This window comes from Tenrec ecaudatus, chromosome 14, assembly GCF_050624435.1.
Source record: "Tenrec ecaudatus isolate mTenEca1 chromosome 14, mTenEca1.hap1, whole genome shotgun sequence".
NCBI classification, from domain to species: domain Eukaryota; kingdom Metazoa; phylum Chordata; class Mammalia; order Afrosoricida; family Tenrecidae; genus Tenrec; species Tenrec ecaudatus.
Window position 1 is genome coordinate 113,236,755 of NC_134543.1, and position 12,017 is coordinate 113,248,771.

Consider the following 12,017-nt stretch of genomic DNA (forward strand, 5'->3'; position numbering starts at 1 on the left):
AAAGTGAATTGTTAGCCCTTAGGAAATTTGGGGGAAAAAATAAAAAGTAAAGCAAAAGTTAGGGCCATCAGGTACCATTCAAAAGAGCCCTTAGTTTAGGTTGTAAAAGAAAAACAACAATTTCTTCCTAATAAGCCCTTACCATTGTCTTGTGCCTTTTGAGAAAATCTATCACACTTACCCCTTTGGAATCTCAAAGCACAGTCATCTTAACCTCCCGACAGACCTCTGCCTTGAGTTTAACTAGGCCCCTGGACCCAAGGGAAACCTTTTGACCCCCAGGCACCTTAATGAAACTGAAACAGGGAAAGAAGATGAGACTTTCTACAGCCGGAAAGAGTTCCAGTCTCCGAACCCTGTTCTTTAAGGGATGACTCAAGGGCAGTGAGTCTGTGGTTGTGTTGGGGGTAGAGGGAGCCGAGGGGAGGAGATTAAGACGCCTGTCTTACTGAGAGACTGTCTGCAGCAATCCACTGGTAAAAGAAATAGATTTGTTTGTAATCAACTCATGCATGTAGGAACTGGAACTTTTATTCACCCCGATGAAAGGGGAGGAGCACTAGTGACACAGCAGTTTATGTGTTGAGCTGCTAACTACACAGTTAGCCATTTGAACCCACCAGCTGCTCCACGTGGAGAACGGGAGGCTGTCTAATCCCATCAAGCTTTACAGTCGCAGAGGGGCATTTCTGTTCTGGCCAATAGGGTTGCACTGAGCCAGCATCAACTCGATGTCACTACATTTTGGTAAAAGAGGGTGATTCGTCACCTTAAATCGATCCAAATACTGGAAAAACTACTTTACTGGATTCATTTTCATGTATAGTACTATTTCTGAAAAAGACTGATTAAATCTTAATAAATCGAATTATAACGAAACCTGCTGATTTGCCATGCTTATATGCATAACTAGCAGAAATAAATAGATTTTTCCATGAGTACTGCAAAAGTAGTAACATCTCATTCTCGGGTGTTTGTTTTTATTTTTGCTGTACTTTATGCTGATCGTTGCTCTGCTCATTGCCTTTCTTCTACAGGAAAGATTACACTTGGTTATATTTGAGTGAAATAAATCGTCATCATTTTCCAGTATTGCTCGCTGGAGGCAACTTTGACCGCAGTCTAAAGCATTAAAAATGAGCTCACCATTGACTCCCAGGATGGAGAACGTCATCCTGATGATTTGTTGTTGTTTTCTAGTTTACCTTTGGATCTTAAAATAATTTCATGATTTGCAACCAGGGATAGATCAATTGCAGAGTAACTTGACATTCTTTGGTTTCTGGTTTTTGAAAGGCTTGTTTCTGTTGCCCATGAAGGTTCTGCCTTCAGGAGGTGACCCTCCCCTCCCAAGCAGTGACTTTGCATCACCACCCTAGTCCCAAAGAAAAGACATTCCCGGAGCTTGGTTACATAACACAATACAATTCTTACATCATGACAAACAGCTTAACGTAACAAAGTGAGTTTTTCTTTTAATTTATAAAACATAGTATATGCTCGCATGAAGGTACAAAGGAGGAATATGTATTTTAAATTTGAATAACAACAGAGGAGACATAATAAGCTTGATTGGACAAACTACATGAGTGAAAATTCACTCCGTTTCTAGTGAACTGCCCCTGCACAGGAGGATCACGTGGCTGGCTGCTTTGTGAAAGGAGTTGGCCTTCAGAAGGGAACAGGTTGAGCTGAACTAAGCGGGCCAAGGAAGAAACCCTGCTGTTTCTCTCAGCTGCAATAAGTAAATAATGACCTGCTCTTTTCTTGGAAGACATGGACTGATCACTCACAGTCAACTTTTATTAGGTTTCTTACCAAACTGGGTCCCTGCCTCAGTGAACTGTGCCAAGCACAAAAGGACAATTACTACATGAGTCTGCTGAGGTAAACTCAAAAAATTCAAAAGGGGCATAGGGAAGAAGCTACTATATACATATGTCCCTGGGGTGAGGTCCAGGTAATATGACAGGGGCCAAACTAAACTCAGGGACACACATTTTAGCCCACTAAAAAGGAGGGAGGAAAAACAAAAGATATGGGTAGCCGGGGCAACAGGGCACTGTCCCCCACACAGGGGGAGGGTGTTGATTGTGCCTCCACAGGGAAAGAGGGACCAGACTTCAACCCAGTGCTCCAAGACAAGAATGCAACACACTGACATGAAGCAGGGAACCAATTGAGGGGCCAGCCCCATTACCAACTAAGTGGACAGCCTCTCCCTTCCCCTAGGAGAATTCACTTCAGAGGACAGCACTGAAGTTACAGCTCAAGGAGAGGGACATGTCTGATCAGAACACACAGGAGCCAACCAAGGGGGAAGAGAAAAGAGTGAAGCACATCCTGGCTCACCAAGCCGAGGACAATGTTCCTGCTCAGAGCAGCCAATGCACAGAGACGACCACAGGGCCGGCCCCACCACAGGACACAGTTCCTCATTGACCCATAGCACCACTGGGGACAACATTAGAGAGACACACAGTGGGAATTGTACCCGCCCTGAGCCCACTATGCTGAAGCCAGCCTCTGGGGGCATGCAGTAGAGCAGCTGGGGAAGCAGAGCAATGAAGTCCCCAGGGAATGCCAGGAATAGATGTGGGACCAGGGTATGACACCCCATCAGACTCCACTGGAAAGCACTTGTAAAGGACAACAAATAGACCTTGAACTGGTTATAGGGGGTTTGTTGTAGCTATTGTTTTATTTTCTATTGTTGCTTTATTGTGCTTGGTTTTGTGATGGTTCATATTGTTGTCGCGGGAAGTCTACCTGGAAGGGATAGGTGGGATAAACAAGGTGAGAGAACAACTGGATGACAGTTCAGGGGGACATGGGAGATGGGGAGGCGGGGGAAAGGAAATAGGTATTAACAAACCCAGGGACAAGGGAACAAGTGATCCAAAATCAGTGGCAAGGAGGTGTAGGGGGTCTGGCAGGGCTGGATCAAGGACAATGTAACAGGAATTCCTGAAACCCAAATCAAGGCTAAACATGATAGTGGGACAAGAAGAAAGTACAAAGAAATAACAGGAAAGAACTAGGAGGCAAAAGGGCACTTATAGAGATCTAAATACAGGCACATACAGATGTAAATATATATATGATGAGGGGGAAATAGATCTATGTACATGTATTTATAGGCTTAGTATTAAGGAAACAGATGGACAGCAGGCCCCTACTCAAGTACTACCGCAACACAAGAACACTTTGTTCTAACAATTTGGCAGTCCGAGATGCTCACCTTCCTGGCACAATCGCTGACGACAACAGGTTCACAAACAAATGTGGTGAAGAAAGCTGATGGTGCCCAGCTATCAAAAGATATAGCATCTGGGATCTTAAAGGCCTGAAGATAAATAAGTGGCCATCCAGCTGAGAAACAACAAAACCCACATGGAACAAGCAAACCAGCCTGTCCCAACACGATCACCGAAGACAAAGTGGGTACATAAGCAAATGTGGTGAAGAAAGCTGATGGTGCCGGCTATCAGAAGATATAGCATCTGGGGCCTTAAAGACTTAAAGGTAAATATGTGGCTATCTAGCTCAGAAGCAACAAAGGCCACATGGAAGAAGCACACCAGCCTGCATGATCACGAGGTGCCGAAGGGATCAGTTATCAGGCATCAAAGAACAAAAAAATATTGTGTGCTCACCTCCCTGATATGATCGCTGAAGACAAATGGGTGCACAAGCAAATGTGGTGAAGAAAGTTGATGGTTCCCGACTATCAAAAGATATAGCATCTGGGGTCCTAAAGGCTTGAAGGTAAACAAGCGGCCATCTACCTCAGAAAAAACAAAGCCCACATGGAAGAAGCACACCATCCTGTGAGATTCCGAAAGTCGAAGGGATTAGGTATCAGGCATCAAAGACCAAAAAAAAAAAAAATGATAGCATTGTGAATGAGGGGGAGTTCAGAGTGGGGACCCAAGGCCCATCTGTGGACAACTGGACATCCCTTTACAGAAGGGCCTCAGGGAGGAGATGAGCCAGTCAGGGTACAGTGTAGGAATGGTGAAACATGCAATTTTCCTCTAGTTCTTGAATGCTGCTCCTCCCCCCCCCCCCGCCACTATCATAATCCCAATTCTACCTTACAAATCCGGCTGGACCAGAGGATGGACACTGGTACAGATAGGAACTGGAAACACAGGGAATCCAGGACAGATGAACCCTTCAGGACTAGTGGGGTGAGTGGCGATACCGGGAGGGCGGAGGGAGGGTGGTGTGGAAAAGGGGAACCGATTACAAGGATCTACATGTGACCTCCTCCCTGGGGGACAGACAGCAGAGAAGTGGGTGAAGGGAGACATCAGACGGTGTAAGATACGACAAAATAATAATTTATATTGTCAATGGTGGAGGGGGGAGCGGGGAGGGAGGGAAAAATTAGCTGATACCAAGGGCTCAAGTAAAAAGCAAATGTTTGGACAGTGAGTAGGGAAACGAATGTACAAAAGTGCTTGACACAATGGATGGATGTGTGGATTGTGATAAGAGTTGTACCGGTCCCCAATAAAATGATTAGAAAATAATAATAATGGCAAACATGGCATCTTTGTATATTAGAGCTTAGGGGAATGAAACAAATATTATAAAATATCTATGATTTTTTTTATCTTTTTTTTAATTTTAACAATTTATTAGGGGCTCATACAATTCTTATCACAGTTCATACATATACATACATCAATTGTATAAAGCACATCTGTACAGTCTTTGCCCTAATCATTTTTTTCTCCTCTTTTCTTTTTTTACATTTTATTAGGGACTCATACAACTATTATCACCATCCATACATATACATACATCAATTGTATAAAGCACATCCATACATTCCCTGCCCCAATCATTCTCAAGGCATTTGCTCTCCACTTAAGCCCCTTGCATCACGTCCTCTTTTTTTTTTCCCTCCCTCCCCATTCCCCCCTCCCTCATGTGCCCTTGGTAATTTATACCTCGTTATTTTGTCATATCTTGCCCTATCCAGAGTCTCCCTTCCCCCCTTCTCTGCTGTCCCTCTCTCAGGGAAGAGGTCACATGTGGATCCTTGTAATCAGTTCCCCCTTTCCAACCCACTCACCCTCCACTCTCCCAGCATCGTCCCTCACACCCTTGGTCCTGAAGGTATCATCCACCCTGGATTCCCTGTACCTCCAGCCCTCATATGTACCAGTGTACAGCCTCTGTCCTATCCAGCCCTGCAAGGTAGAATTCGGATCATGGTAGTTGGGGGGAGGAAGCATCCAGGATCTGGGGGAAAGCTGTGTTCTTCATCGGTACTACCTCGCACCCTAATTAACCCATCTCCTCTCCTAAACACCTCTATGAGGGGATCTCCATTGGCCGACACTTGGGCCTTGGGTCTCCACTCTGCACTTCCCCCTTCATTTAATATGGTATATATATATATATATATACATATACATATATACACATACGTACACACACTTATATCTTTTTTTTTTTTGCATGATGCCTTATACATGGTCCCTTGGCACCTCGTGATCGCACTGGCCGGTGTGCTTCTTCCATGTGGGCTTTGTTGCTTCTGAGCTAGATGGCCGCTTGTTCACCTTCAAGCCTTTAAGACCCCAGACACTATCTCTTTTGATAGCCGGGCACCATCAGCTTTCTTCACCACATTTGCTTATGCACCCATTTGTCTTCAGCAATCCTATCATGGAGGTGTGCAGTCAATGACATGATTTTTTGTTCTTTGATGCCTGGTAACTGATCCCTTTGGGACCACTCGATCACACAGGCTGGTGTGTTCTTCCATGTGGACTTTGTTGCTTCTGAGCTAGATGGCCGCTTGTTTATCTTCAAGCCTTTAAGACCCCAGTCACTATCTCTTTTGATAGCCGGGCACCATCAGCTTTCTTCACCACATTTACTTGTTCACCCACTTTGGCTCCAGCCGTTGTGTCGGGAGAGTGGGCATCACAGAGTTCCAATTTAATAAAAGAAGGTATTCATGCATTGAGTGTTTGAGTAGAGGCCCAAGGTCCTTCCACCACCTTAATACTTGACCTATAAATATAGACACATAGATCTATTTCCCCATCCTCCTATATATATTTGCATGTACATGTCTTTGTCTAGACCTCCATGAATGCCCTTTGACTCCTAGCTCTTTCCTCCATCTCCCTTGACTTTCCTCCTGCCCTACTACCATGCTTCATCGCCACCTGGGCTAGAGTATACCTCTTCTCTAAGCAACCTTACCCTTGATCATTTCCCACCAGGCCTGCCACTCCCCCTTCTCTACCATTTGGGGTCCCATGTTTTTCCCTTGTCCCTGGGTTTGTTAACACCACTTCCTTACCCCCCTACCCCCCCACCCCAAGTCCCCCCAGAACTATCGGTCCCGTTGTTTTTCCTCCAGATAGTTCATCCAGCCTGTCCTATTCAGACAGACCTGTGGAGTCACTAACATGCACGAAAAAAAGACTGAGGAAAACAAAGCAACAGTATACAACCAGACAACAAAACAACAAAAACAAACCACTGACAAAGAACAGAACAAAGCAGTTCACAAGAGAAAAGCTTGTAGTTAGTTCAGGGATCGTTTGCTGGCCCTTAGGAGCGTTTTCCAGTCCAGTCTGTTGGGGCACCACGCCCTGGCCCCAAAGTCCACTTTCAGCATTCCCTGGGGACCTTGCCACTCCATTCCCTTGCTCTTCCGCTGCACTCCCCCAGTGATTTGCCTCGGTGTGGTGGGATCAGGTCAGGTGCAATTCCCACACTGTGTCTCCAGTGCTATCCCCTGTATCGCCCTTAGTCACTGAGGGCCATCATGTCTCATAGTAGGGCCAGCCATGTTGTTCTCTCTGTGGACTGGCTGCTCTACTCAGGAACATCATCATCACGGCCTGGTGGGCCAGGCTGTGCTCGATATTTAGAATGATACATGATCTAGACATACTGAAGAATGGAAAACCAGAAAATGGCCCACTTGAATGGGGCAAAATAAAACAAACTCACTGCCATCGAGTCTATGCTGACTCATAGCAACCCTATAGGACAGGGGAGGACTGTCGCTGTAGATTTCCAAAAATGTCACTCTTTTTTTTAAAAAAAACATTTTATTAGGGACTCAGACAACTCTTATCACAATCCATACATATACATACATCAATTATATAAAGCACATCTGCACATTTCCTGCCCCAATCATTCTCAAAGCATTTGCTCTCCACTTAAGCCCTTTGCTTCAGGTCCTCTTTTTTTTCCCCCCTACTGTCACTCTTTTTAAACAGTTTTAAAAAATATAATCCATATATCATACAATTTAATAGTTCAATCGTCACCACAATCCCATTTTAGAACATTTTCTTCTTTCTCGTCCTTCTTGCTGTTAGCTGTCTATTTTCCCCCAGCCTGCTCTGCCACACTCCCAGGAAACCATTAATCCAGTCACTGTCATTATAGATTCACTCATCCTTGGGAAAACATATAAAAACAAATAAGAAATAAAAGTATAAACTAAAAAGCTAACAACCAAATAGAGAAAAACCTCAGTTAAAAAGAAAGCAGAAAATATAAAAAACTAGAACTTCAAAATGAGTCTAAAGGGAGATCAAGTGATAAAATGCTTCATTTTCACCTAACTTGTATCTGCCATAATCCACTTTCCAATGCACTCTGCTTGATACAAGACTATTGGCATCCCTGGTCATGTCTGCTTCACCTTTTTAAAAACTGAAACAACCTTTAATAGGTCAAAGAGGGGATCAAATAAAATGATACACTTTTAACCTCACTATATCTGCTATAATCGTCTTTACAATACTTCTGCCTTATAACAAAGCTATTGACATTTCTTGACTGTGGTCAGAGGGGATTCACTGTAGGCTTAATCTATGTGTGGACCCTGCAAATGGATTTTGGTTTTCCACGGTCATCCATAGCCTTTTACAAACTAGATGTTCACAAGAGACTGTAACTCTTTACGGGACTAGAAAGCCCCTTCTTTCTCCCCAGAATGGAGGTTAGTCAAGAAAAATTTCTGAGAAAAGATGGATCCAATGAGATGAATGAAGTAGTGGGAGACAATCCAGTCACTGAGACAATTCCGCAGAACCAAAGAGCCAGCCAGCTCTGGTCAGTTTGTCAAATCTGTTCTCCAATCAGGTAAGCATTGGATGACTAACTGCAAAGGTTGCCAGTTCAAACCCACCAGCCACTCACAGCCTCAGATGAATTACATAGGACCCCTATGAGCCAGTATGCCAACTCGTTGGGTTTTTGTTTTGTGTTTGTTGAAGGGTTAAAGAAATCCCAAAATCTTCTAGGGAGAAAAATCAGCTGGCATGTACAGAATCCGGGATTAAAATGACATCAGATTGCTCAACAATTCTAGAACCTAGAAGGCAGCGGAGAATGGCTTTCAAAATCCCAAGGGAAGATAGTCCGTTCTGGAATTCCATACCCATCACACCATCCGTAAAGAGTACCACCACACCCACTGCCATCAAGTCAGTTCTGCCTCAGTGGCCCTCAGTGGGGTTGTCAAGGCTGCAGGTCTTTATAGGAGTGCTAGTCTTACCTTTTCCCCACTCATTAAATCCAAGGGAAGAATAAAGATATTCGGAGGAAAGCCAAACACTCCTGTAAGCATTGCAATGGTGCTGAGGCCACCATGCTGTCGACAAACGCACACACTGAGAGCAGAGAGCCCCTTGGACCTGGAGAGAGTAAGGCCAAGCAGCCCCAGCTGCACTAGCCCCCCAGCTGCTCCAAATCCAGCCAACTGCAAGCTCAGTGAGAGCCCTCCGGCTGGAATTGCCCAGGTGAGCCCTTCTTAAAGTCCTGTTTCGCAGCCATCCACCCACTGCTGTCAAGTCCATTCCGACTCAGTGATCCTCCAGAGGGTTTCCAAGGCTGTCAAGCTTTACTTCGCAGATAGTGGAGCTGCTGGTGGATTTGAACCACCCACCTAGGTTCATAGTCCAATGCTTACCGATCGTGATTTTTTTCATCTCACTAAGTTTCGGGATGGTTTATTAAACACAGAAACCACAACTGGAAAAGCTACTGGAGCTTTTGCCGTCGATGAATGGTTGTCCAGCAAAATTAGGGGCTAAACCAAGGAAGATAAGAACCAGCCTTTAAAAGCAAGACTTCTAACATTGGAAAGAAGCCAAAGGAATTCCCAGGATGACAACTGAGCGGGCTGGCCTAGAGGACGGTGGGCCAATTTGGACCGGTGGAGAGAAGAATCCAGGAGAAAGGGGGCTGGTGGAGGATGCAGAGTTCTCAGGCTATCACAGAGGCAGAAACTTCGCAGGCCCTGGAAGACAGCCATGAACAAAATGGATCAACTGTCCATTCTAGAGGGGTTTGCATTTTGGTAAAGGATCATAATAATAATAATAAAGGACTACATTAATGTGTAAATAGCTACACTTTCAGTTTGATATATTCAACACATCACGTTTTTCATATTTTAAAGCGTATTTGGGGGAACTGATACATTAAAAATTGTAATTGACACATTAAAAACTAAATAAATGGAAAATAGGCAATTATTTACTCCAAGAGAAACGAAATAGATGTGTGTAACAGTATACTATGTGGCTCCGCTGTGAATAATAACACTATCCTAATTGTTTTGTGTACAAGTACACAGCACTAAACCCCAAGCCCCCATCTCTGCTTCAGAATTCAGATTTTTATTTTTCTGGTGTGTGATAGTTAAGTTTTGTGTCTATTTGGCTGTGTCAAGATTCTCATTTAAGGCCCCGTAATCGCCTGTGATGTGACATAACAAAATGAACAACCTCCCTGAGGGGATCTACCTTGAGCTGCAAAGGAGCTTTAAGATAAGGGTGGAGTGCAATTCCCTTCTTCAGGCTCACAGCCCTGATGCAACTGCAAGGAAGTTTCTTTGGAAGTGCAGCCTGCTTCCTATATAAACAGACATGATGGGAAATTTGCTTACTTCCAACTTCTTTTGGATCCTGTATCTGGCTCACTGACGTCCCCTTTATTGGACTTGAGCCATTGGCCTGCCATATTGCCTGCCTACCCTGGGAGTCTTCAGTGGCCATCTGATCTGCCTAGATTCAGTCACCTCAGCACGCACCAGCCTGTTGTCTTCCTGTCAGTATTAGGATCATTGACAAACACCCCTCCCCACCCAGCTCTATGTCAAGAGAAGTCTCCAGCCTAATATCTGACTCATGGACTCGGTACCTTCCTGGATTTGTACTGAGACTTGACCACTTCTACAACTGTATGAGTCATTTTCTTTAGAGGAATTTCTTTCTATATATACATTTTTATGCGGGATGCAGAAGGGTTTTTCCCCAGGTTGTTCCCCATATTGTGTGCCGGGCCTAGAATGCTGCTTGCCAGCACATGGTGGGTGTCAGTACACTTGGAAGTCAGCAGCTTAGAGGTTATCTCCCAGAGGGCATCAGCCATCTACAGCAAGCAGACTCTAAGGTCTGTCCACCTTAAGTAGGGCCCGCTCCCTGCTGATAAGGATAGTGTGTGGTTTCCCTGAAGGAGAGACCAGAGATAAGGTCAAGCCAACTCAAGGAGGACCAAGGTTTAGGCTGCCATCTTGAATCTAGGGTCCGACCTTCTTGTCACATTTGTACCTTTAGTGCCACCCCTTCTGAATGCATGTATACCTCTAGTTTATCCCCCTCTGATTGATGGATCCCTATTGTACAACCCCTTCCTGTTATGATATAATCAGGGGGCTTGCATATCCGTGAAAGCGTATATATGCTGTGATTGGAAATATATTCGCTCTCTGCACGGGCCTGGCTGCTGAGATCATGGCTGTTCTGGACGTGAGCAATTGCATGCCTTATACAGTCTGATGTCTCTTTAAGTTTGTCCCTCAATTGCACAACCACCCCTTGGGCCCATTCAATTGTGGGGGCTGGTATCCCACAGTGTTAGGCGTCACTGGTTTTGCTTCTCTAGAGAACCCAACCTAACGTATTTGGTACCTGGAGTTGGGTAATTGACATGCCTGCTGTTTGCCTTGGTTATAGGTAGCAGTTTCCCAGGCTCGCTGTAAAGGAATTAAACCTTGATTCCCCGCTGCCCAGGGTCTCATGGTGAGCACAGTGCTTACCATGGAAAATTGGTAGGGCAGACTTTTGGATGGGTTTCACTGCCTTGGCGCTAGGGTTCAATTGGCCTGAGGCTATTTAGAGTTACCAAGGCCTGCTTTGAACACTAATGTTTTCAAAGTAAATGCTTCACACCTCAAGACACTCAGCTAAGGACAGTTAGAGGTGAAGGGGTGGTGATAGACCATCACTTGCCTCTTGATGACCATCTGTCCACTTCCAAGATCCAACTACACTCTTTTTAACTGCAGCAAAATTTTAGAAACTAATATAATGCATTTACTCTATTACTTAGTATACCCAGTGGGGTCTAAGCTGCATCTTCTTATAAAAGTAAACTTTACATGGCAAATATATACAAAAATACAAACTAAATATGATAAGCATTTTAAATAACTTCAAAAAGCTTTAAAAATTAATAAAAAATAAATAACTTCAGGTCAGTTTATGTAAGCTTTTTCTACCAAATGAGGTACAAAGGAACTTTCAATGGCAGAGCTTCCTTGGATTTCAGATTTGTGGATCAGGGGTGTGTGCCGGAATGAACTCACGGAATCCTCACAACAGACCTCTTAGAGAGATCCTATGAAATTCCTATTTTACACGTGGAGAACCCAAAGGATGCACAGAAAAAGCTAAAATCTTTGCTTTAGGTCACATGAGTTAATGAGTTGCTTGGTCATCAATAATGTAAGTTGAACTTGAGTAGCTCAAGTCTAGCAGTACTGTTCATTTTTTAGAATGTTGTACATGTACAAACATATTTCTATGTGTGTGTGTATATATATACTATTTAGTGAGAAATCATTTTTCTGTCCTGATTTAGAAAGACACAAAATAAAAGTGTCTTTATCTTGTTATCTAGTGTTCCTATGCGTTAGGTAGGGTTCTCTAGAGAAATGAAACCAGAACACTTAT